This window comes from Manis pentadactyla, chromosome 10 (assembly GCF_030020395.1).
Source record: "Manis pentadactyla isolate mManPen7 chromosome 10, mManPen7.hap1, whole genome shotgun sequence".
Lineage (NCBI taxonomy): Eukaryota > Metazoa > Chordata > Mammalia > Pholidota > Manidae > Manis > Manis pentadactyla.
Window position 1 is genome coordinate 109,115,550 of NC_080028.1, and position 26,299 is coordinate 109,141,848.

At 38.3% G+C, this 26,299-nt stretch overlaps 1 long non-coding RNA gene across 1 annotated transcript; it reads left to right on the forward strand.

The window, feature by feature from the left end:
- Nucleotides 1-1,523: 1,523 nt before the first annotated feature.
- LOC130685063 (uncharacterized) lies at nt 1,524-24,712 on the forward strand. Its single transcript, XR_008999498.1, has 3 exons — nt 1,524-2,197; nt 2,339-2,437; nt 24,198-24,712. It is a non-coding gene; the product is annotated as an uncharacterized LOC130685063 (long non-coding RNA).
- Nucleotides 24,713-26,299: the final 1,587 nt, after the last annotated feature.

Below are 26,299 nucleotides of genomic sequence, written 5' to 3' on the forward strand. Positions count from 1 at the left end.
AGGTTCCACCAGATAATTATCTGTAGTCCCTGCCCAGTGTTGGAAAGTTCTAGAACTTTCAGCCTTTTTGGGCAGTACAAATGAAGTATTGCCTATCTTCATTCCTAGAGCCTCGCCTACCAGGGATTCCCAATATATGTCAAAGCTAGTTGCCAATTGCTTAAAAAAAAAAAATTCAAGCAAGCTTCCCTAAACAGCTGATTGGTCAATTTACTATATACCATATTTTGGAATTTCCTAAAAGTCATTCTGGGAGTGTATATGAAGATTTTCATGTTAGCCTTGATAATATTAAGTAAAAGATACAATTCCCATTTACAAATTACATAGTTTTATACTAATATATGTTAAATTTCTTCTAAGTTGTCAAATATTAATATTTCTGAGTTAGATATCACCAAAAAGTGTTTCAGTTTATTTCTCATGTTGCTGCAAAAGTTAAATAACAGTAGAAAATAAAAAATGTAATACTACGTTTTTTCCAAAACATTCTTTAGAAAAGCTTTTGATCAATGAAGTCTTGATTAGTGAATTGATACTGAACAAGGATGCAATACTTTCATTTAGGTCATTCGATTTTTCAGTGGCCAACCCAGAATCTTTAGACATCCTTCTGACTTTTCATCATCTTTTCCAAAGGACACCTGACTTTTGACCCCTCTAAAAATCCTTAAATTTTCTGCAGGTCAACCTAAAACTCAGCTTTTTGAGGTCAGTCTTGTCTGTCAGTGTTAGTGCTGTTTTATAAACATCAATAAATATATTAACACATGTTGTCTAATTCTAATAAATAGAACACCAATGGAGAACTTTTAACTCCAAGGAACAACTGAATACAGGAAAGTCAAAAAAAGGAAGCAGCAGCCTTGCTGTGATTCTGAGTTCATGAATAAATAGGCATTAGAGAATCCTCTACTTGTATGCACATTAGCAGGATCCCGGAGAGGGAATGTTTGTAGGACCCCGGCTGCAAATGCAGTACAACACACATTTCTGTTCAGCCTGTTTTGGGGGCCACCAATCTGATGGTTGCCAAGCAAAGTTCTCAGGACACAAAAGGAGACAAATACCAGGCAATAGCTGTTCCCAGGAGATAAAGGATTGACAACACATGATTACTAGAAAACAAATTCGAGAGTCACAATTCAAACATCTAATTGTTAACAAATGTTTTTTGCCTGCCAATCTGAATTTGGACAGGAAGAGCAACGTGAAATTGTACCTTCCTCTCTGGATCAGGTACCACAGAGAAATCTAGGAGAGCTGACTTTGGTAAGAATTCTTAGCCTGTGCCGACTTCTGCCAGTTTTCCCAGGATGCTGGCTGTAGGCTCCGGAGCAGGTGCAGTGTCCCAGCGAGTCCCTGCGTCTTACGTCCTTCCCCAAAGTCATTTAAATAATTTCCAAAATCTCTATGTAATGTGATTTTTTGGACAGAAAAAGATGCAGATACTTGGCTGAGATCCCTCTTTCTCTAGGACACCTTGGATATTGATACGCCCATCCAGGTTAAAAGTTCTCCACTGCAGCTCTTACCGGTGAAATGTGTTGTTTCTTGACTTCTTGTCTTCTTGAAGGAAATAATTCAGTCAAGAGACCAGAAAGCAAGAAAATGCGGTGAGGCAAAAAATACGCTCTCCAGACCGTAGAGACGCTTGTGGGGTAAGCTGAACAAACCCGGCTATTAGGGTTAGATTGGTCTTTATTTTTTCTTAAGAGGCAGGAAGTCCTGCCCTGCGTCTTACGTCCTTTGACCGACAGGTTGATTGACAGCTCTGGGTTGTATCAACTTTTTCTCAGCGCGCAGGCACCTCAGCTGGAAGTACCCAAGCGAAGCCCACAGGTGGGCCAGAGCCGCAGTGCTAATGTTAGTCTAATGAGGTGGGGATGCTAGGTCTTCGGACCCTGCGCGTGCCCTGTAGTCACGGGAGCCCCCGAGCCAGGTCAGGTGTCCTTGACCTGGAACTGGGACCTACGGAGGGCTTAGCGGCTGGCCAGGGGGTCGTCTTCCTCGGTGACGGCCTGGCCCCCTTCTGCCTCTGTCTGCCTAGCCGCCTCCTAACACGGCCACTCGAATTCAAGATCATCTTTGATAAGGTTAACCTGCTACTGCCGCCTTGCAACAGAATTTTAACCACCTGAGGCCTCTCACTGCACCCAGTTCAGCTTAAGTCGGACCCAGAATGAGCCCAGACGAGGTCTGGTTTCTATTCCAGCCCAGCCGGGACGCGGTCGGGTCTGTACGTCGGACCCAGGACGCCTCTGTCCGTTTCCCATCCAGTCTGGAAACAGCCTTGCCCGAATGAACCCTGACCTGCCTACCGAAATCCCGACTGCAGAAGCTGCGGAGGATCCCGGAGGGCCCTGGGCTCGCCTGCCGGCGGCGAGGGAGGAAGCCGTCCGCGAGCGCGGGAAACCGCGAGTCCCGCGCCCACCAGGTACTCCGTCCGCTGGCTCGTGGCTCCCGCGGGTCGTCGGGGCACCTCTGAAGTCTCCCTGCCCCACGGTTACTATGAAAACATAAACTGAGGCATGTTAAAATTTTTGAGAGTTTATTTGAGCGACAGTGGTTTTGAGTCGGGCAGCGTCTAATCCAACTGCAAGGCGCCTAGACGAGCTGTACTTTCAGAGACTTTCAGAGGCTTAAGGCAGAGAATCAAGGAGATAGAATAAGCAGAAAACGGTGGGATGAGGGGGAGCTGGTTATTGTAAGGTTACGTTCCTTTAGGGAACGGCAGGGGTCTGGCAGGCAGATTACTTAACTAGCACTGCTCAGGTGATTCCTAATTGGTTTAAGATTGCAGTTCTGGAAGAACCAAAACTGTAATAAAGTTTCTGTTTGGTGATATGGGGTTTAGAATAAAGAACTCCGTTTTGGGCCTGTTGTCTTGTTTTTAAAACCGTTATGGCTTACATTTAATGTCATGCTGAAACCATCTGCCTCCTTTCAATTGTACAATTGTGATTTTTTTCCCTACAGTTCTGACCTTAATTGTTTTTCTTTTCAATGTATTTTTTGGTTAGAATACAAAAAATTTGATCCAGCTGTATAATATTTTTCCAAGTGACTGGTTGATTCTCTCAGCATCCTTTATTGATTTCTCTATCTTTCCCCCATCTATTTGGAAATATATTATTTCCCAAATTTCCTATTTAACGGGTTCATCTGTGAACACTATTGTTTCATTGATCTATTTGTCTAGTATACTGTTTTTCAAATTGTGCTTTTTTTCATTAGAGAAGATGTCTGTTTAGCCAACATGATTGGAAATAGTGTTTTCTGTTAATCAAAAAAACCGGTTAAAGCAGAGAATCATAAAAAAAAGACCACAATAGCCTAAATGTTTTAATATAAAACTTAGAAATGCAATTTGCCAGTCTCTTGAATTAGATCTCAGGCATTTTCTATGACTATGGTTCTGTTAATTTTTGTATCATCAATATTGGGGCAGTTTGGGCAAGATCTTGAAAGAAAGACATAAGCAATCTGAGAATCCTTTTTATTATTTGTGACCTAATCTGTTAAGAGTTTTCTTATCCACACTAGTTCAAAAGATTTTATTGTAGTTTTCTAAAACATTTAACTTAATTTTCATAGCAACAACCTTTTTCTTTAAGAACACATTTCATGGGTTTACATAATATTAAATTAGGTAATTATTTGCTGTAAATAGGCATAAACAATTCTGAGTTTTTAGTTTTAGTTCTGAGAAAGAATAATTGACTCAACCGTGAAAACAGATTTAGTGAATGTAATAGAGTGTTGCCCACTGGCTGTGTTTTCAGTATTTAGAGGGCATCAGGTGATACATTTCAGAGTGAAAAGTGAATTCCTAAACTGGGAGATTAGTTAGGGGACGGATATTTGTACTTGTGTTACAATCATCTGGGAATCTTATTATAAAAAATGCATATCTCCATGCTCTAGTCCTGACCTAGAAAATCAGAATTTTCAGTGTTTTACCCATTGGGAAATTTCAGAATTAATATGCATCCTAGGTGATTTTTCTGCATGATTTGAGAGCTGTGGGTGTATTACTTCACTCATAACAAGCTACTCTAATTTATGCAACTCTAATATATTTTAATATTCTGTAACACTCCAATTTTCTTCACTAGTTCTTCCTGTTTATTTTAACAGATCAAAGTTAAAATTTTGCTTTCAACTTATTTCAGGTCACATTGATTCAGTAGATTAGAGAGAATTGGCATCATAATGGTGTGCAATTTTGGTTTTCCCAGACACATTATGTATATCCATTTATTCCAGGCTTTTTAATGTGACTCTGTAGGGCTTTAAAGTTTTCTTTGTATAAGCCCTATGTAATTCTTGCTGAGTTTCTTCCTCAATGTTTTATCTTCTTTTGCTATTCCTACTGAAAATAAGAACTATTTATCCATCAAATTTTCAAACTTACTTGGTTTATATATGATAAAAGCTGTTTGTTACTCTTATATTTTGATTTTGTAGTCAGTCTCTTGATTCACTTTTTTTCATTGTTCACATAGTTTGTTTTAGTTTCATTTCTCTGGTGTTTTCTAAACATAAGTCGCATCTACTGCAAACAATAACTATTTTGCCTTTTCCTTCTTTCTGTTTTTATTTCTTGTTTCTCTTTCCAAGTGCACAGACTTTCTGAATGGCACTCTGCTATTCTGAAATGTGGAACTGCATCCCCATTGTTTATTCCTCCTGTCCCTGGCCCATGTCCACAAGTCTTACCAGTCTAAGTAAATGATGCTGGGACTTTAAGAGCTGCACCATTTATTTGACTAATTCTTCCCCAGTGTGTGTGGAAGTTACATCCTCCCCCCATTTGCTCCAAAATGCTCAGTGTTTGGGAAATATTTTTTTTTAGCTTGTGTTTTAAATTTGTAGCTGCTTTTCTTATTTAATTGAAAATGCTCTGTTTTTATTTTTGTTTTTTGTTGAGTTTCACATAAAGTGTTATAATTACATCTGGCTAATTATCATAGGAAGTCTTTTCCATCAGATTTTTAAAGACCTGAAAATATGTTATTTAGATTTTAATTTCTTTTTTCTTTTTACATAAATGTAAGCTTGGTGGAACATTCTAATTCTAAATCTTAGGGAGAATTTTCATCTGTTATTGCTAAAAATAAAGATGGTGATAGTTTTATTTCAAGAATACATTATAGATGAGATTCAAGATGGCAGCGTGAGAGGTGAGATGGAGAATTTCTCCCAAGACCACAAATAGTATGAAAATATAGTTAATTGCTACAACTAACCCTAAAACAGCAACAAGAAGGAAGGCTGAACCAGACTGCATGCAGACCTCATGAACAGAGCAGACCTCACAAACACAGGGTAACGTACGAAAACCTTAATCCAGCGGGACCCAGGCCCTTCCCTAACCCCAGCTCACTGTCGGGAGGAAGAGAAACGGATCAGGGGATGGGGTGGAAGCCTGGGACTGCGGAACACCCAGCCCTGGAGGTCGGCTTTGGGAGCAGAAACCTACCCTGTGTGATGCTCTGGACGTTGGGTGGCTCAGACAGGTGGAGATCTTGAGAGACTGAGATTCCGGCCGTTTGTGGAGGAGGGGATCTTGCTTTGACCGCTCTGTGTCAGAGAAAAGGCAGGCGGTCTGAGAGGCTTCCTAGCAGCGAGAGGGCTGCTGGAGGAGTGGGGTTTGCATGGAGCTTGCTGTGCGGGGGAGGGGAGAGCTGGACAAGGTTGTCTGAGCATGCTCTGCCCAGCTGGTAAGGACTTCGAGGAGCTTCAGGGGCCCCATCCCCCTGGCTTCCTACTCAGCTCCGAGGCCCCCCATTGTGACACACAGCCTGCTGCGCCTTCCTCCTAGCCTGCCGGCACCAGTTTGCATACTGGCAATCACTGCACTGGCATCAGCCCAGCCACAGGGAGGCCCCGCCTACAACAGCTATAGACACAAAGCATAGAGGCTTACAGCTGTGTGCTCGGCCCACTGGCTCTGACACGAGACAGGCACCGCAGATGGGAATCAGGAAACAGATCTCTCCTCCCCCCAGGCACCAGCTCTGCTTCCCTACGACCCACAGCCACACTGTAGGGACTGAGCATCTCCTGAGACTGGAGCTTCTGGGCACTAGTGGGCACCACACAGAAATATGAAATGTCAAAAGAACATGGTTCACACCAAAACCTCACAAAGCCCAGAAAAAGGGCCTAATGATACTGAACTCACCAATCTGCCTGAAAGAGAGTTCAAAATAAAATCATAAACATGCTTATGGAGGTACAGAAAAATGTTCAAGAACTCAGGAATGAATTTAAGGTGGGTTTCAATCATTAAGAAATTCCACATCTGAAATGAAACATAAAATGGAGGGATTTAAAAGCAGATTAGATGTAGTAGAAGAGACAGTAAATGGAATAGAAATTAGAGAAGAGGAATACAAAGAAGCTGAGGCCCAAAGAGAAAAAAAAATTTCTAAAAATGAAAAAATATTGACAGAACTGTGTGACCAATCCAAATGGAATGATATTTGTATTATAGGAGTACCAGAAGAAGAAGAAGAGAGAAAAAGGGATAGAAAGTGTCATTGATGAAAACTTCCCCAATCTGGGGAAGGAGATAGTCTCTCAGGCCATGGAGATCCACAGATCTCCCAACACAAGGGACCCAAGGAAGACAACACCAAGACACATAGTAATTAAAATGGAAAAGATCAAGGATAAGGACAGACTGTTAAAAGCAGCCAGAGACAGAAATATGATTACATACAAAGGAAAGCCCATCAGGCTAACATCAGACTTCTCAGCAGAAACCTTACAAGCCAGAAGGGAGTGGCATGAAGTATCTAAAGCTATGAAGCAGAAGGGGCTTGAACCAAGAATACTATACCCGGCAAGGTTATCATTTAAATTTGAAGGAGGGATTAAACAATTTTCAGATAAGAAAAGGTTGAGAGAATTTACCTCCCACAAACCACCTCTACAGTGCATTTCGGAGGGACTCCTATAGATGGAGGTATTCCTAAGGCTAAGTAGATGTCACTCAAGGGATAGGCAAAGAGCACAGAATATGATTAATAACATACGAAGAATGGAGGGGGAAGAAAAAGGAGGAAATAAAACAAAAGAAGAACCTTTAGATTGTGTTTGTAATAGCACATGAAGTGAGTTAAATTAGACTCTTAGATAGTAGGGGAATTACCCTTGAACCTTTGGTAACCAAGAATCTAAAGCCTGCAATGGCAATAAGTACATACCTGTCGATAACCACCCTAAATGTAAATGGTCTGAATGCACCAATCAAAAGACATAGAGTCACTGAATGGATTAAAAAACAAGACCCATCTATATGCTGCCTACAAGAGACTCACTTCAAACCCAAAGACATATACAGACTGCATGAAAAGGGATGGAGAAAGATATTTCATGCAACTAACAGGGAGAAAAAAGCAGGAGTTGCAGTACTTGTATCAGACAAAATAGACTTCAAAACAAAGAAAGTCACAAGAGACAAAGAAGGACAGTACATAATGATCAAAGGGTCAGTCCAACAAGAGGATATAGCTATTGTAAATATCTATGCAACCAACACAGGATCACCTACATATGTGAAACAAATATTAACAGAATTAAAGGGGGAAATAGAATGCAATACATTCATTTTAGGAGACTTCAACACACCACTCACTCCAAAGTACCGATCAACCAGACAGAAAATAAGTAAAGAGACACAGGCACTGAACAACATACTAGAACAGATGGACCTAACGGATGTCTACAGAACACTCCATCCAAAAGCAACGATGCATTCTTCTAAAGGGCACATGGAACATTTTCAAGAATAGATCATAGACTAGGCCACAAAAAGAACCTCAGTAAATTCAAAAAGATTGAAATTGTACCAACCAGCTTCTCAGATCATAAAGGTATGAAACTAGAAATAAATTACACGAGGTAAATGAGAAAGCCCACAAACACATGGAGGGTTAATAACATGCTCCTGAATAATCAATGGATCAATGACCAAATAAAAACAGGCATCAAGCCATATATGGAGACAAATGACAAAAATAATTCAACAACAGAAAATTGGTGGGATGCAGCCAAGGCCTTGCTAAGAGGGAAATATATTGCAATACAGGCGTACCTCAGGAACAAAGAACAATCCCAAATGAACAGTCTGAACTCAAAATTACTGAAATTAGAAAGGGAAGAACAAAGGCAGCCCAAAGTCAGTAGAAGGAGGGACATAATAAAGACTTAAGCACAAACAAATAAAATTGAGAAGAACAAAACAATAGAAAGAATCAATGAAAGCAGGAACTGGTTCTTCGACAAAATAAAAAAAAATAGATAAACCACTAGCCAGACTAATCAAGAAAAAAAGAGAGTCTACACACATAAACAGAATCTGAAATGAGAAAGGAAAAATCACCACGGATACCACAGAAATACAAAGAATTATGAGAGAATACTATGAAAAATTATATGGTAACAAATTGGATAACCTAGAAGAAATGAACAACTTTCTAGAAAAATACAACCTTCCAAAGCTGACCCAGGAAGAAACAGAAAATCTGAACAGACCAATTACCAGCAAAGAAATTGAACTGGTAATCAAAAAACTATGTAAGAACAAAACCCCTGGACCAGATGGTTTCACTGCTGAATTTCATCAAACATTTAGTGAAGACCTAATACCCATCCTCCTTAAAGTTTTCCAAAAAGTAGAAGAGGAGGGAATACTCCCAAACTCATTCTATGAGGGCAGCATCACTCTAATACCAAAACAAGGCAAAGACACCACAAAAAAAGAAAATTACAGACCAGTATCCCTGCTGAATGTAGATGCAATAATACTCAAGAAAATATTAGCAAACTGAGTTCAAAAATACATCAAAAAGAACATCCATCATGATCAAGTGGGATTCATCCCAGGGATGCAAGGATGGTAAAACATTTGAAAATCCATCAACATCATGCACTACATTAACAAAAAGAAGGACAAAAATGACATGATCATCTCCATAGATGCTGAAAAAGCATTTGACAAAATTCAATATCCATTCATGATAAAAACTCTCAACAAAATGGGTATAGAGGGCAAGTACCTCAACATAATAAAGGCCATACATGACAAACCCACAGCTAACTTCATACTAAACAGCGAGACGCTGACAGCATTTCTTTCCAGATCAGGAACAAGACAAGGATGTCCACTTCCCCCACTTTTATTCAACATAATTCTGGATGTCCTAGCCACGGCAGTCAGACAACATAAAGAAATAAAAGGCATCCAGATTGGCAAGAAAGAAGTCAAGCTGTCCCTGTTTGCAGATGACATGACAGTGTGCATAAAAAACCCTAAAGAATCCACTCCAAAATTACTAGATCTAATATCTGAATTCAGCAGAGTTGCAGGATACAAAATTAATACACAGAAATCTGTTGCATTCCTATACATTAACGATGAACTAGCAGAAAGAGAAATCAGGAAAACAGTTCCATTCACAATTGCATCAAAAAGAATAAAATACCTAGGAATAAACCTAACCAAGGAAGTAAAAGACCTATACACTGAAAACTACAAGACACTCTTAAAAGAAATTAAAGAGGACACTGAGAAATGGAAGTTCATCCCATGCTCTTGGCTACAAAGAATTAATATTGTCAAAATGGCCATCCTGCCTAAAGCAATCTACAGATTCAATGTAATCCCTATCAAAATACCTACAGCATTCTTCAATGAACTATAGCAAATAGTTTTAAAATTCAAATGGAACCACAAAAGACCCCGAGTAGCCAAAGCAATCCTGAGAAGGAAGAATAAAGCAGGGGGAATTATACTCCCTGACTTCAAGCTCTACTACAAAGCCACAGTAATCAAGACAATTTGATACTGGCACAAGAACAGATCCATAGACCAGTGGAACAGAATAGAGAGTCCTGATATAAACCCAAGCATATATGGTCAATTAATATATGATAAAAGAGCCATGGATATACAATGGGGAAATGATAGCCTCTTCAACAGCTGGTGTCAGCAAAACTGGACAGCTACATGTAAGAGAATGAAACTGGATTATTGTCTCACCCCCTACACAAAAGTAAACTCAAAATGGATCAAAGACCTGAATGAAAGTCATGAAACCATAATACTCTTAGGAAAAAATATAGGCAAAAATCTATTGGAAATAAACATGAGCAACTTCGTCATGAATATATATCTCCCTGTGCAAGGGAAACAAAAGCAAAAATGAGCAAGTGGGACTATATCAAACTAAAAAGCTTCTGGACAACAAAGGATACCATCAGTAGAACAGAAAACATCATACAGTATGGGAGAATATATTCATAAATGACAGATCCGGTAAAGAGTTAACACTCAAAATATATAAAGAGCTCACACACCTCAACAAACAAGAAGCAAATAATTCAATAAAAAAATGGGCATAGGATCTGAACAGACACTTCTGCAGAGAAGAAATTCAGATGGCCAACAGACATATGAAACATTCTCCACATCACTAATCGTCATCAGGGAAATGCAAATTAAAACCACAATGAGCTATCACCTCACAGCAGTTAGGATGGCCAACATCCAAAAGACAAACAACAACAAATGTTGGTGAGTGTGTGGAGAAAGAGGAACCCTCGTACACTGCTGGTGGGAATGTAAACTAGTTCAGCCACTGTGGAAAGCAGTATGGAGTTCCTCAGAAAACTCAAAATAGAAATACCATTTGACCCAGGAATTTCACTCTTAGGAATTTACCCTAAGAATGCAGTAGCCCAGTTTTAAAAAGACATATGCACCCCTATGTTTATCGCAGCACTATTTAGAATAGCCAAGAAATGGAGGCAACCTAAGTGTCCATCAGAAGATGAATGGATAAAGAAGATGTGGTACATATACACAATGGAATATTATTCAGCCACAAGAAGAAAACAAACCCTACTATTTGCAACAACATGGATGGAGCTAGAGGGTATTATGCTCAGTGAAATAAGCCAGGCGGAGAAAGACAATTATCAAATGATTTCACTCATTTGTGGAGTATAAGAACAAAGCAAAAACTGAAGGAACAAAACAGCAGCAGATTCACAGAACCCAAAAATGTACTAAGAGTTACCAAAGGAAAAGAGACTTGGGAGGATGGGTGGGAAGGGAGGGATAAGGGGGAAAACGGGACTTTACCATTAGCACACATAATGTAGTTGGATGGAGAGATGGGGAAGGCAGCAAATACAGAGAAGACAAGTAATGATTCTATAGCATCTTACTATGCTGATGGACAGTGACTGTAATGGGGTATGGGTGGGGAGGACTTGATAATAGGGGAGTCTAGTAACCATAATGTTCACGTAATTATACATTAATGATATCAAAAAAAAAGAATGCATTATAGAAAATATGTAAAATTCTTATTGTCAGCAATGTGATGTGAATTGGGGAGAGTGTGATTTGTTTATCTTTTCAGGTCAGAGTTGAATAAAGTGTGAAGTGTATCTTTATACTTGCTCTATTACATTTGTGTCACCTTCTGTGTATTCAGGAAAATAGAATAGTAAACATTCCTAAGTTAGTGACAGAATAAATATATGGCCAGCTCATTGTCAAGTAATAATAGAACTTAATTACCCATTTCCTAAAATCATTCCATTTTCTGCTTACATCCGTGTATCACAAAGCTAAATATTTTTCCCATCTTTGAAAAGAAATCAAACATTCACATCAGACATTCAAAACTTGAGAACCTACACCGAGAGAATCACATCAACTACAAGAAGAAAAAATTCTCTGACAAGATTTCACCCACATAATTCAATGATCAAGACAAGCTGTGATCAATAATACCAAATATCCCAGATTGTTTCTTCTCCATTGTTATGTTTCTGAAAAGTGCTGGATAGTTCAGAATGCACAACCAGCAAAGCAGATTTGATGGTCTTGATGAAGAAACAAGAGATGGATGTACTAATATCTCCAGGGCATTAATACCTCAATATAATCATACAAATACTGGCATTACCATGGATATCTGTACATATTTAATTAGCAGACACTGGGTAGGTGATTAATACGGATATCCTGTGATGATTATTCACTTAAGAAATACTGGAGATGTGTAGTGAGAAAAATGTACTAATCTTTTACAAACTCAAACAGTCTGAAATACACTGCCTTTGTAAACTATGTATTGTCAATGCTAAAATTACAAAATATCCTTCTCCTAAGATAAACTTATATCACCGCCTTTAAAAGATATTAAACTACACCAATATAAATTATTTGTAGTAGTTCTATAAATTGAGAAAAGCAGGAAAAATATATAAAAATATATAGTATCTTAATAAAATATGTTAAGGCACATCAAAATTTCGGTCACCAAGGTATTGGTTTCACATGAAGTCTTAATTTGTCTCTCTTCTGCGTGCATAGAAAAGTACATAAATGAGGAATTTTCATTCACAACTCCTCTTCTGCCAAATTCCAAATGAAATGAAACCAAATCCAGCATATTATAAAATTTGACTCGAAGGAAACCTCAGACTCTGAAGCCATTAAGCACACATTTCCTAAATGAAAAGTAAGTTGTCTGCAAGCTGCCTTGACAGGGTCTGCAGTCTCATCGTATAAAACAGCAGGTCAGCAGACTGTCAGAGAGCTCCTGGGATAAACAGAAACCAAGTCAAACTTCCCCCTTCCTGTCTTTCCATTACAGCTTCATCTTGACTGAAGGAAAATGCTTCCCTGCTCTAAAACAGATCCCCAGGTATCCCCATATCCCCGTACAGCATGTGGATAGTGCCTTTTGAGTTAGAAATGGTTTTCAAAACCAGGAAGTAATGCCTTTACTGTATGCAAAAGACATTAATGATTCGTTTTGGAATTTAAAATTAACTACTTTTATTAGATATGTCAACTCCTAGTAATTAAAACTAAAACTTCAGGAAATATTTTAGACTGATTATAGTTGTTAAGAGCAAAGAAACTGGAATTCGACAATTGGGTTTGAATTCTATTTATACATGTACTATCTCTAACTTTAGACAATACTTGATTTGTTTGTGCCTCAGTTTCCTTATCTTTAATGGGAATAGTGATCATTTTTAACCTCATAGAAAAGTCTTAAATGTTGAATTAATTAATATGTATTTTAGAATAATAATTCATGCCATGTAATATATTTTATATGTGCTAGCTTTAATGTAATAGTTATTATAGATATATAAATCTCTAGATATTTTCTGTAATCTATAACCTCTGCCACTATATAGACATCTGAGTACCATTAGCCATACTCTGTCATTATCATATTCTATAAATCTTTCTGGAATTCTAGACCTTTGATAAACAGTTGCATGTGTCCAGAGCGAGATGAGGTAGGATGCTGAGTGAGCAAAAATGGTGCTCTAGCTTCTTTTTTTTTATGCTGTTAATTTTGTTTTTATTAAGGTATCATTGATATACAATCTTATGAAGGTTTCCCGTTAGCAACATTGTGGGTATTACATTTCCACCTATTATCAAGTACTCCCTCCACACCCCATTGCAGTCACTGTCCATCAGCAGAGTTAGATGTTACAGTGTCAGTACTTGACTACTCTGTGCTATCCTGCTTTCCCCATGCCACACCCCCACATTATGTGTGCTAATTATAATGCCCCTTAGTACCCATCTACCTTCTTCCTCACACAGCCTCCCCATATCCTTCCCTTTGGTAACCAGTTATCCCTTCTTGGAGTCTGTGAGTCTGCTGCTCTTTTGTTCCTTCAGGTTGCTTTGTTCTTATACTCCACAAATGAGTGAAGTCATTTGTCACTTGTCTTTCTCCACCTGGCTGATTTCAATGAGCATAATACTCTCTAGCTACACCAATGTTGTTGCAAATGGTAGGATTTGTTTTCTTATGGCTGAATAATATTCTATTGTGTATATGTACCACATCTTTATCCATTCATCTGCTGTTGGACACTTAGATTGTTTCCATGTATTGGCTATTGCAAATAGTGCTGTGATAAACATAGGGTTACATATGTCTTTTTGAATATGGGATTTTGTTTTCTTTGGGTAAATTCCTAGAAGTGGAATTCCTGGATCAAATGGCATTTCTATTTTTAGTTTTTTGAGGAACCTCCATATTGCTTTCCACAATGGTTGAATTAGCTTACATTCACCCCAGCAATGTAGGAGGGTTCCCCTTTCTCCGCATCCTCACCAGCATTACTTGTTCCTTGTCTTTTGGATGATGACCATCCTAACTGGTGTGAGGTGATACCTCATTGTGGTTTTATTTTGTATTTCCCTGGTTATTAGGGATGTGGAACACGTTTTTATGTGCCTGTTGGCCATCTGAATTTCTTCTTTGGAGAAGTGTCTGTTCAGATCCTCTGCTATTTTTAATTGCAGTTATTTGCTTTTTGGGTTTTGAGGCATGTGAGTTCTTTATATATTTTGGATATTAACCTCTTATTGGATTTGTTGTTTACTAATATATTCACCCATACTGTAGGATGCCTTTTTCTGCTGATGGTGTCCTTTGCTGTACAGAAGCTTTTTAGTTTGATCTAGTCCCATTTATTCATTTTTGCTTTTGTTTCCCTTGCTCGAGGAGATGTGTTCAGGAAAAAATTGTTCATGTTTATATTCAAGAGATTTTTGCCCATGTTTTCTTTTAAGAATTTTATGATTTCATGACTTTCATTCAGGTCTTTGATCCATTTTGAATTTACTTTTGTGTATGGAGTTAGACAGTAATCCAGTTTCATTCTCTTACATGTAGCTGTACAGTTTTGCCAACACCAGCTGTTGAAGAGGCTGTCATTTTCCCACTGTATATCCATGGCCCCTTTATCATGTATTAATTGACCATTTATGGTTGGGTCTATATCAGGGCTCTCTAGTCCATTCCATTGGTCTATGGGTCTGTTCTTGTGCCAGTACCAAATTGTCTTGATTACTGTGGCTTTGTAGTAGAGTTTGAAGTTGGGGAGCATAATGCCCCCAGCTTTATTCTTCCTTCTCAGAATTACTTTGGATATTCGAGGTCTTTTGTGGTTCTATATGACTTTTAGAATGATTTTCTCTAGTTCTTTGAAGAATGCTGTTGGTATTTTGATAGGAATTGTATTGAATATATAGATTGCTTTAGGCAGGATGGCCATTTTGACAATATTAATTATTCCTATCCATGAGCATGGGATGGGTTTCCATTTATTGTTATCTTTAATTTCTCTTAAGAGTGTCTTACAGTTTTCAGGGTATAGGTCTTTCACTTCCTTGGTTAGGTTTATTCCTAGGTATTTTATTATTTTTGATGCAACTGTGAATGGAATTGTTTTCCTGATTTCTCTCTCTGCTAGTTCATTGTTAGTGTATAGGAATGCCACAGATTTCTGTGTATTAATTTTGTATCCTGCAACTTTGCTGAATTCAGATATTAGATCTAGTAGTTTTGAAGTGGAATTTTGTCAAATGTTTTTTCAGCATCTATGGAGATGATCATGTGGTTTTTGTTCTTCTTTTTGTTGATGTGGTGGATGATGTTCATGGATTTTCTAATGTACCATCCTTGCATCCCTGGAATAAATCTAACTTGCTCATGATGGTTGATCTTTTTTATGTATTTTTGAATTTGGCTTGCTAATGTTTGGTTGAGTATTTTTGCATCTATGTTCATCAGGGATATTGGTCTGTAACTTTCTTTTTTTGTGGTGTCTTTGCCTTTTTTTGGTATTAGAATGATGTTGGCCTAGTAGAATGAGTTTGGGCATATTCCCTCCTCTTCTACTTTTTGGAAAACTTTAAGGAGGATGTGTATTAGGTCTTCACTAAATGTTTGATAAAATTCAGTGGTGAAGTCATCTTTGCCAGGTGTTTTGTTCTTAGGTAGTTTTTGGATTACCAGTTCAATTTCGTTGTTGGTAATTGGTCTGTTCAGATTTTCTGTTTCTTCCTTGGTCAGCCTTGGAAGGTTGTAATTTTCTAGAAAGTTGTCCTTTTCTTCTTGACTATCCAGTTTGTTAGCTAAATTTTTTCATAATATTCTCTAATAATTCTTCATATTTCTGTAGTGTCCATAGCAATTTTTCTTTCTCATTTATGATATTGTTTATGTGTGAAGACTCTTTTTTTCTTGAAAAGTCTGGCTCAGGGTTTATCTATTTTGTTTATTATCTCAAAGAACCAGCTCTTGCTTTAATTGATTCTTTCTATAGTTTTATTATTTTTGGTTTTATTTATTTCTGCTCTAATCTTTATTATGTCCCTCCTTCTACTCACTTTGGGCCTCATTTGTTCTTCTTTTTCCAGTTTCATTAATTGTGAGTTTAGACTACTCACTCGTATGGCATTGTTCTTCTTTCCTGAGGTAGGCCTGTATTGCAAGATACTTTCCTCTTAGCACGGCCTTGGCTGTGTCCCACAGATTTTGTGGTGTTGAATTACTGTTGTCATTTGTGTCCGTATATTGCTTGATTTCTGTTTTTATTTGGTCATTGTTCCATTGGTTATTTAGGAGCATGTTATGAATCCTCCAGGTGTTTGTGGGATTTTTCATTTTCTTTGTGTAATTTATTTCTAGTTGCATACCTTTGTGGTCTGAGAAACTGATTGGTACAATGTCAGTCTTTTTTAACTTACTGAGGCTCTTTTTGTGACCTAGTATATGATGTATTCTTGACAATATTCCTTGTGCACTTGAGAAGAATGTGCATTCTGCTGCTTTTGGGTGCAGAGTTCTGTAGATGTCTGTTAGGTCCATCTGTTCTAATGTGTTGTTCAGTGCCTCTGTGTCCTTACTTATTTTCTGTGTGGTTGATCTGTCCTTCAGAGTGAGTGGCATGTTGAAGTCTCCTAGAATGAATGCATTACACACTATGTCCCCTTTAAATTTATGTAGTATTTGTTTCACATATATAGGTGCTCCTGTGTTGGGAGCATAGATTTTTATAATGGTTACTTCTTCTCGTTGCATTGACCCCTTTATCATTATGTAATGTCCTTCTTTGTCTCTTGTAACTTTCTTTGTTTTGAAGTCTATTTTGTCTGATATGACTACTGCAACTCCTGCTTTTTTTCTCTCTATTAGTTGCTTGAAATATCTTTTTCCATCCCTTCACTTTTAGCCTGTGTATGTCTTTGGGTTTAAAATGAGTCTCTTGTAGGCAGCATATAGATGGGTCTTATTTTTTTATCCATTCAGTGCTCTGTGTCTTTTGGTGGGTGCATTCAGTCCATTTACATTTAGGGTGATTATTGATAGGCATGTACTTATTGCCATTGCAGACTTTAGATTTCTGGTTAACAAAGGTTCAAGATTAACTTTCTTACTATCTAAGAGTCTAACTTAACTCACTTAATATGCTATTACAAACACAATCTAATGGTTCTTTTCTTTTTCTTCTCCTTTTTCTTCTTCCTCCATTCTTTCTGTATTAGATATCATATTCTGTGCTCTTTGTCTATCCCTTGATTGACTTTGGGGATAGTTAATTTAGTTTTGCATTTGCATAGTAATTTGCTGTTCTACTTTCTTTACTGTGGTTTTATTACCTCTCGTGACAGCTATTAAACTTTAGGAACACTTCCGTCTATAGCACTCCCTCTAAAATAGACTGTAAAGATGGTACATCTGAGGTAAATTCTCTCAGCTTTTGCTTATCTGGAAATTGTTTAATCCCTCCTTCAAATTTCAATGATAATCTTGTTGGATAAAGTAATCTTGGTTCCAGGCCCTTCTGCTTCATTGCATTAAATACATCATGCCACTCCCTTCTGGCCTGGAAGGTTTCTGCTGAGAAGTCTGAGGTTGGCCTGATGGGTTTTCCTTTGTATGTGATCTTTTATCTCTTTCTGGCTGCCTTTAAAAGTCTGTCTTTATCCTTGATCTTTGCCATTTTAATTATTATATGTCTTGATGTTATCTTCCTTGGTTCCCTTGTGTTGGGAGATCTGTGCAGCTCCATGACTTGAGAGATTATCTCCTTCCCCTGACTGTGGAAATTCTCAGCAACTACCTCCTCAAAGACACTTTCTATCCCTTTCTCTCTCTCTTCTTCTTCTGGTATCCCTATAATGCGAATAATGTTCTATTTGGATTGTTCACACAGTTCTCTCAATATTCTTTCATTTTTAGAGATCCTTTTTTCTCTCTATACCTCAGCTTCTTTGTATTCCTCTTCTCTGGTTTCTATTTCATTTATCGTCTCCTCCACTGTCTCCAATCTACTTTTAATACCCTCCATTGTGCTCTTCAATGATTGGATATCTTACCAGAATTCATTCCCGAGTTCTTGAATATCTTTCTGTACCTCCATTAGCATGTTAATGATTTTCATTTTGAACTCCCTTTCAGGAATAGTCATGATGTCCATGTCATCTTTCTCAGGGTTTATATTAATTTTACTGTGAACCAGGTTCCTTTGGCTTTTCATATTTGTATATGGCGCCCTCTTGTGTCCTGAAGCTCTTCTCTCTTGAGCTGCTCAGCCCCTGAAGCAATGTTGGTGGTCACAGGGGAGCGGTATGGGTGTCTGGGGGGAGGAAAGAGCTATTTCCTGCTTCCCGGCCTCTATGCCTGTCTCCACTGTGTGAACCAGTGGGCTAAGCTCACAGGTATAAGCTTTTGTCCCAGAGCAGCTGGATATAGAAGCAGCTGAAATCTCAGGCTCTCCAGAAATTCTGCCTGTCTTGGCTTTCCAACCCTGTAATCACGAGAGTATCATGAAACCACCATGAAATGTAGGTTTGTGCTCCCAGAGCAGATCTTTGGAGTTAGGTATTTAGCAGTCCCAGGCCTCCACTTCCTCCCTGCTATGTTTCTCTTCCTCCTGCTGGTGAGCTGGGGTGGAGGAAGGGCTTGGGTCCCCCTGGGTCACAGCTTTGGTACATTACCCTGTTCCGTGAAGACTGCTCTTTTCTCCAGGTGTATGCAGTGTGGCACAGTCCTCTTTCCTGTTGCTCTCTCAGGATTAATTGTATTAATTTCATTTTCATTTTATATGTGGTTTTAGGAGGAAGCCTCTCTCTCACCTCTCACATTGCCATCTTCAATCCTCACTGTACTTTCTTTATACTGTGGTTTTATTTTCTCTGGTGACAGCCATTTAGCCTTAGGAGCACTTCCATCTAGAGCAGTCCCTTTAAAATATACTGCATTAATGATTTGTGGAAGGTAAATATCCTCAACTTTTACTTAGCTGGAAATTGTTTAATCCCTCCTTCAAATTTAAAGATAATAATATTGCCGCATTGAGTTTTCTTGGTTCTAGGCCCTTGTGTTTCATTGCATTAAACATATCATGCCATTCCTTTCTGACCTGTAAGTTGGAGTTAGGTGTTCAGCATTCCCGGCCTCCACTTCCCCCCTGCTCTGTTTCTCTTCCTCCTGTTGGTGAGCTGGTTTCTGTTGAGAAATCTGATGATAGACCGATGGGTTTTCCTTCGTATGTGATCTTTTTTTTTAATCTCTCTGGGTGCTTTTAATAGTCTCTCTTTATCCTTGATCTTTGCTACTTTAATTATTATGTCTTGGTGTTGTCTTCCTTGGGTCCCTTGTTTGGGAGATTTGTGTACTTCCATGGCCTATGAGACTCTTTTCTTCCCCAGTTTGGGGACGTTTTCCACAATTATTTCCTCAAAGCACTTCCTGTCCCTCTATATCTCTCTATTCTTCTTCTGGTACCCCTAGAATGTGAATATTGTTTTCTTTTGATTGGTCACACAGTTCTCTTAATATTCCTTCATTCCTAGAGATCTTTTTTTCTCTCTGGGCCGCAGCTTCTTTGTATTCCTGTTATCTAATTTTATTTCATTTAGTGTCTTCTCTCCCTCATCTAATCTGCTTTTAAATCCCTTCCTTGTATGGTTCATTTCAGATACTGTATTTTTCAAAGTTTCTTGAAGTCTTCCCTGAGGTCTTGAGTATTTTTCTGTAGTTCCATGCGCATGTTGGTGATTTTTATTTTGAAATCTTTATGAAGGACACTGTGGATCTCAGTTTCACTTAGCCCTCTTTCTGGTGTTTGAGGTATTTTGGTTTATATAAGATTCTTTTGCCGTTTCATATATCTAATGATTACTATGGAATTATAACTTTGTGTAGGCAGCGCCATCTACTGCCCAGAAGCTGTACTGTCTGGAGCTGCCCAGCCCCTGTAGTGGTGGGGGTTGCATGCACCTGGCACCAGCACCTACCAGGAGGAAAGAGCTCTTTTCCTGCTTCCTAGCTGCAGTGCCTGCCTCCACTGCCAGGGCCAGTGGGCTGAGCACACATGGAGGAGTATGTTTGCTATGCCCTTTTAGTTACTGTAGGTGGGGCCATCCTCCATCTTGCCTGTTGTAATGGCAAGGAAGCAGGTTTGTGAGCACGTGCTGTCTGGTAGGAAAGAGTGGCAGTGGCAGGCTGCTTATTACAGTGCGGGGCCTTGGTTCTGTGTTGCCAGCCAGGGGGATGGAGCACATGAAGCTCCTGAAAGTTCCCAACCTGCTGGGCTGAGTGTTCAGGGACGTTTTTTTTGTTTTTTTTTTTTTTTTTTTTAATAATTATTTTTTATTGAAGGGTAGTTGACACACAGTATTACATTACATGAGTTTCAAGTGTACAACACAGTGGTAGAACATTTATATACATAATTCTAGGTTCCAGCTATCACCCTACCAGGCTGTTACAATATCTTGACTATATTCCTTATGCTATACATTACATCCCGGTTACTAATTCATTTTACCATTGGAAGTCTGTCCTTTTTTTTTTTTTTTTTTTTTTGTGAGGGCATCTCTCATATTTATTGATCAAATGGTTGTTAACGACAATAAAATTCTGTATAGGGGAGTCAATGCTCAATGCACAATCATTATTCCACCCCAAGCCTAATTTTTGTCAGTCTCCAATCTTCTGAGGCATAACAAACAAGTTTTTACATGTAGAACAAATTCTTACATAATGAATAAGTTACATAGTGAACAGTACAAGGGCAGTCATCACAGAAACTTTCGGTTTTGCTCATGCATTATGAACTATAAACAGTCAGTTCAAATATGAATACTCATTTGGTTTTTATACTTGATTTATATGTGGATACCACATTTCTCTCTTTATTATTATTATTTTTAATAAAATGCTGAAGTGGTAGGTAGATACAAGATAAAGGTAGAAAACATAGTTTAGTGTTGTAAGAGAGCACATGTAGATGATCAGGTGTGTGCCTGTAGACTATGTGTTAATCCAAGCTAGACCAGGGCAATAAAACATCCACGTATGCAGAAGATTTCTCTCAGAACGGGGGGGTGAGGTTCTAAGCCTCACCTCTGTTGATCCCCAATTTCTCACCTGATGGCCCCCCTGCGACTGTGCCTGTCTTAGGTTGTTCCTCCCTTGAGGAATCTTACCCGTCTCTGGCTAACCAGTCATCTTCAGGGGCCATACAGGGAAATGTGAAGTTGGTAAGTGAGAGAGAAGCCTTATTGTTTGAAAAAGTTAGCTTTTTACTTCTTTGCATATTTATGCCCTGTGGCTTCTATGCCCAGCATTTGTCTTGAGGTATCTTTACCACTTGGAAGAATTATGATACTCGGTAAATTTGATATGAGGCACGAATTCTATTTAAGGGTTGTAATTAGGAAGGAAGAAGAAAAGCTATAGAAGTAGCAGGCGGAAGAAAACATGGGAAGATTGATTATTTCTTTGATATATCTTCTTGTAGAGTAACTTCAGCATGTATAGGTTTTAAGCTACTACTTAAATTGCACACACACATTAACATAATAGGAGTATAGTTACATAACCAAAGCATATCTGTAATTACCAGCCATCTGCAGTGAAACCAAGAAAACCAGTTAGGCACCTTAGGCATTTGTGAAAACTTATCTATGATATGGTGGATATTGTCCAAATGAACTTGAACAGTCTGAGAGAAATCAGACAAATTAAAACAACCCATTCCTGGGGACTGTTCACATGCCATATGTTCTTTTAACAATAAATAGTTTGTAGTTGTAAGACTTTGGAGCGCTACAATTTGCACTTCTCCAAATTCTTGGTTGAGTTCCAACAGTATAGATCCAGTCCAATTTTGTTGTTTTACTGTATGCACAGGCCAGCTTAGATATCTCCTTCCTCATTCTCAGGGACGTTTTTGTCCACCTGTCCTTTCTCCTGAGCAGCAGGCTCTGTATAATCCTTGCCCCTTTGGCAGCCCTCTTGCTGTTATGAAGTCTCTCAGGCTGTCTTCCTTTCTTTTGTCCTGGAGCAGCCGGTTGTGGGTACCTGTTCTCCACAAGTGGCTGTGATCTCAGTCTCCCCAAGTATTCCACCTGTCCTTGTTTTCCAACCCCTCTATTCTCCAGAGCAACATGTAATGTGGGTTCATGCTCTCGGAGCATATCTCTAGATGTGGGTGTTTAGCCGTCCTGGGCTTCTACTCCCTCCCTGTTCCATTTCTCTTCCTTCTGACTGTGAGGTTCAGTGGGGGGAGGGCTCGGTTTCTGCTGGATTGTGGCTTTGCTGCTTTACCCCTTTTCATGAAGTCTTCTCTTTTCCCCAGATGTATGCCATCTCTTTCAGTCTTTTTTCCTGTCACTCTTTCAGGATGAGTTGTATTTTCTGTATTTTCATGTTATGTGTGGTTTTTGGGGGAGGTTTCTTCCTCATTTCTCACACCAACATCTTGTTTCAGTGTTGTCCTAGCTTTTCAAAACTTTAAAAAAGAAATCAAAGTCTGCGTGTCTGTTACTTAATACTATTCATAAGCAAAACTGGGAGTCAGCAGATTGCTTTAATATTTCTTCTGTTTTGTTACCCCTTCCTATATCCCTGCAACCAAGGTTCAAGAGGTCTCTTGTACTTGTAGACCCTGTTATGGTGGGTTCAGCATCTTTATACAGTGGTCTGTGCTGAGCATCTTTCCCTTGTTCTTCAGTTCATTTGATACCATTCCATTCCCAGTGAAACAGACTGAAGTTCTGTGTCTCATAATCTTGTCCTCTGGCAATGTAATTATAATGTGTTCATCAAAAATGAATCCCAACTGGAAAATTAGCTAGCTAATGTCACCATTTCCAAATATTGCCTCAACCTCTCTCTCTGGCATTGGTTGTGTCTTATGTATATGAAACACATATTAGCTCATTTAAAGAACACTCATTTTACATCAATTTTCAGGCCCATCATAGTTCTTATGTAAAAGGTAATACTTCATTGTATACCTTTGGAATAAAGACCTCAGTTTAGTTTAGATGTTGCTTGGTATATTTTATTAATTCCTGAACCTGGAAGTTTATTGTCTGGATATTGCCTATTCTCATATACTTAAAATGAAGTTTTAATTGGATCAGTATTTCCCAACTCATGATTTGGTGATTCTTGAGAAGACTAATGATAAAGAGGATACCAGGCCAAATTAAATTGAGAAATGCTACTTACTCCACAGTACTCTTAATGATTCATCAGACACAAGTCATATTAAAGGTTAGGAAAATTTTTATGAAAAAGAATCATATTTAACTTTATTTTGATCTAACAGTTTCTTTGTGTTTTGCATAGCATCCACTGACATTATAGAAGTATTTCTTTGAATACGTTGAAAAACCTGTTTTAGATGAGAAGTAGTAGAGCATAGCCACATGATTTAAATGATTATATTTATAGAAGAACTTGACACACATAAAAAACGTGCATGAAACTAGAGTTATACTTATCCCATCAATTGTTTAAAAATATTTGAACTGTTTGTCAAACTTTCCCTCTTGTAATTTGCACACTTCATTCTATAAACAGGCAGATCTTGATTTTCAAAACTGATAAATGAGAGTGAATTAAGGTCTACAGACTAAGAATGGCAAATGGCTCATGGCCATTGCCTCTATGTAGCTAACTGCATGGAGTGATAAAATTAGGTTGTCTTATTCCATGGACTGTACAGTAGCTCTTACTGTGCTGGGAATTAGGCTAAATTAAGTCTAGATCACAAAAAGCTTTATATGCTGTTAGCAAAATTGTAGTTATTAATCCTTTCTCTAATGAGAAGTCAGAATAATTAAAACTGAAATGGACTAATGTATCTCTAACTCAGTGCAATTGGTGAACACAGAAGCAGGAAGTCTATAATGACTATTATTTTTATAGCAGCTTTGCAAAATATACATCACATTGGGGAAAAAATGGGATTCTATTAAATGCGTTTGCTTCCCGTTAGAGGTTGGAAGGATGTTGATTTACCATCTTTTTATGCAGGGCCTCAATTGCTTAGTCTGAGTTGGGTGGAAACCCATTGTCTCCACACACCAGTACCTACTGGGAAACTCCTCAGGCTTCCTCATTCGCCCCCCAGGATGTTTAACGACACCACGTGCTTCAATGCAAACATACAGTCAGAGCAAGTAAACATGCTTCTGCCCTTTTCTGAATAAGTATTTGTCAGGTTTTACATGTCTTTTAATGTCAGAAGTGCCAGGTAGGATTGTGCCTCTAATGTCTTCATCTTTAATTTGCTTGTTTTCTATAACTCCTATCTGTCTTACTATTAGCCTAAAGACCAATGTGTAGCAAATTAGTCTGCTGTTAAGATTCATCCCAGATCCTCCAGAGCTGAACCTGTATTTTCCTTTCTTACTCTTGAACACATTCACAGCACATAGGGGGAACTAAAGAATAGAAACTTATTGGTCTAGGAGCTTTTTATTAACCCTTATTTTCTCACTTTCTTTTTTCTTTCTACTACTTTTATTTTAAAAATGTGCATTGGAATACTGAAGGCTTGGAAAAATCGTGAGATTAACAAGGGGACAATATGGGTGTGGAAGGCATGTAGGAACACAAAAGACAAGGATTAGTAAGAAATTTCCTCAGTTATAAATATGCTTCCAGGAGTTTTTCCAGGAAATGAAAAAGATCTGATTGAACCTGGAAGTTAAAAAAAAAAAAGCAGTGAGTTAGGAAAAACATAAGAAAATCCTTGTCTGAAAATTGTGGGGAAAAATATCCAGATATTAAAATAGACATAAATGGATGCAAGAATGAAGTGAATCCAAAGAGTATAGAATGGATGGAGTGATGATGAATACTGATGGGGAAGGTTGAAATATACACAGATTTTTTAGACATAAAAATCCAGACAAGGTATTTGCAAGTTGGTTGTCTTAGAGTTTGAGGAATGCAAATAGCTAAAATACAAACAGCTGAAGCTTAAGATACTTGAGATGAAGATGTCCACATGTAAGATACAATGAAAATAATAGTAACCAAGGACTAGAAATTCATATAAACATGCTGTTTCACCTTGAAATAACCAATTAACACCTAAACTTATTTCTTCTAAGCTAAAGTTGGGTTAATGATAAAATATTTTCTTCTCTTTACAAAGCACTGTGCCTTTAAAAGCCCTTATATAAAGTGAAGTGATTTCTTTAAGCTTCCAAGCAGTACAGAGGGGTAGGAAGAGTTGTAGGAGTATGTAGACTTGCCCAAGTAATATGATGGATAAATTGAGTGACAGACCTTCAGTGACAAATGAAACTAATCCAACTAAATTAAGATCATAATGGAAAGAGATATTTAGGAGAAAATGCCAAAGGAGCACTTGGAATTAAAGGGCTGAAGAAATGGGTCAAGAAATCAGTAATGGAATACCTTTGAGCCAGTGCACACCAGATGGGAATCATAATGCATGTTATAGTTACAGGTATTTTCTCGAGGAAGAACCAGATCCCTAGACTTCTGAATCAGTTATTTTCCTGAATACTGTTACATCTGTCATATCATGTTACAAAGAATGAAAAATGATGATTGTGACTGCCGGCTTCCTATAGGTATTGGAAGCTACCTAAATCAGAATTTCTAAGCATTTCTTCAAAAACCATGCAGGTCAATAAAAAGAGCAAATCAAATTACCCAAAATTGATATCTATGGCATAATTAGAACACTAAGACTATTACAAGTTTCAAATTATGGGTAGATAGTGAAAAAACATACAAATTCAGCAGATTCATTGTCAGAACACATGACTTTAGGGAGTCAGTCAGCATCTGAGCACAAAAGTGGATAGGAACCTAATAGTGATAAACAATGATAAATTCACACACAGTAGGAGAGAGTCAACACCCTGCCTAGAGCAATACTGAGAACAGGGTGGAGACCTTGGTCAAAGCTCTGGCTACTGAGGGATGAAAAGGAAAAGATGTGGGAAGTGCACAGAACCAGTGGTGAATGTATTGGGAAAGCACCATTTTTGGGGAGAGAGGGGGACTTGGAGTAGGGAGCACTCCTAGGAGTCTTGGTGAAAGGAAAGGGCACAAGCAGTGGAAGTTAAAAATCCTACAGAAATAAGAAAACTTAC